The sequence below is a fragment of the Arachis duranensis genome, unplaced genomic scaffold (genome assembly GCF_000817695.3).
Source record: "Arachis duranensis cultivar V14167 unplaced genomic scaffold, aradu.V14167.gnm2.J7QH unplaced_Scaffold_149731, whole genome shotgun sequence".
Classification (NCBI taxonomy): Eukaryota; Viridiplantae; Streptophyta; class Magnoliopsida; order Fabales; family Fabaceae; genus Arachis; species Arachis duranensis.
In genome coordinates this window covers 11,265-12,539 of record NW_026264116.1, presented here as the reverse complement: position 1 = coordinate 12,539, position 1,275 = coordinate 11,265, and positions in this window count along the sequence as shown.

Genomic DNA, 1,275 nt, shown 5'->3' with positions numbered 1-1,275 from the left:
AATGAAGGTGGGGTTTAGTGAATCATAGCTCTAAATTCAACAACAATTGCAAAGATAAACATTAAAATTGAATAGTAAAGAAAGTGAAGAATGAAGAAGAAGAAGTTCTTAGAAAACTGAAAATTGAAAGTTGCAAGAAAAACAAAATAGCTTTCGGGTATCCTCCCGAAAGTGAAGAATAATCTAAGTGTCAAAGTAAAAGTAAAAGTCTCTAAAAAGTGAAAGAAGAATCCCCCCAGTACAAAATTTAACTCTATTTATACTACTCCCAAGACTCATTTGGAGGTCCTCAATTGGATTGGCAATGTGGGCTTTTCCATGGTTAAGTTCCTGGTCCAATTAAGGAAGATTTCCCCTTTGAAAGTGGTGAAGAGGACAAGAGCAATCCCTCATCAATTCTGGCCCATCTGGGTGTTGTTGCCAAAAACGCTAGCTCTATGCACGTTGGCAACGTGCAAGGAATTTCCTGGGCACCAGGCTTGGTGCTTGGGCGTTGCCAGCCCAAGTTGTTGCCAAACACTTGGCCCTTTCTGAATTCAGTTTTTGGTGCCCAAAGTAGCCTCTTGTTTGAGCTTCAATTTTGTGTTTCACTATAGACTATCATACATGGTTAGAAAGCTCTAAATGTCAGATTTCCAACGCAACTTAAATCACCTCAATTGGATCTCTATAGCTCAAGTTATGCTCCTTTGAAGAAGGTATGGTCAGGCTGCCTGGCGTTTTTGGTAAACACGCCCATGATAGCGCCAAAGGTTTCTGGGGCTCTAAATGAAGCTGGCTTTTGAACCTTCAAATGAACTCTAATACCTCATTATGATATATGGTTGGAAAGCTCTTGATGTCTACTTTTCAATGCCACTGAGTTCACCTCATTTGGAGTTTTCTAGCTCAAGATACACGCTCTTGAAGAGAGCAACATCAAGCTGCCTGGGCGTTGTTGCCCACGTTGCTAGCAAACACGCCAGCAACAACGCCAGGCTCTCTTTTCTTCTTGGCTTGGGCGTTGTTGCCCACGTTGTTGGCAAACACGCCAGCAACAACGCTGAGATCCCTTCCTTTTCCTTGCTTGGGCGTTGTTGCCCACGTTGTTGGCAAACACGCCAGAGACAACGTGCCAACATCTCCCCTGGTAGCTTCCTGGCGTTGCCAACTTGATCTTGGCGTTGGCAACGTGCAATGTATCTCCCCTGGTAGCTTCTTGGCATTGCCAACTTGCTCTTGGCATTGGCAACGTGCATGCATCTCCCCTGGTGGCTTCCTGGCGTTGCCAACTTG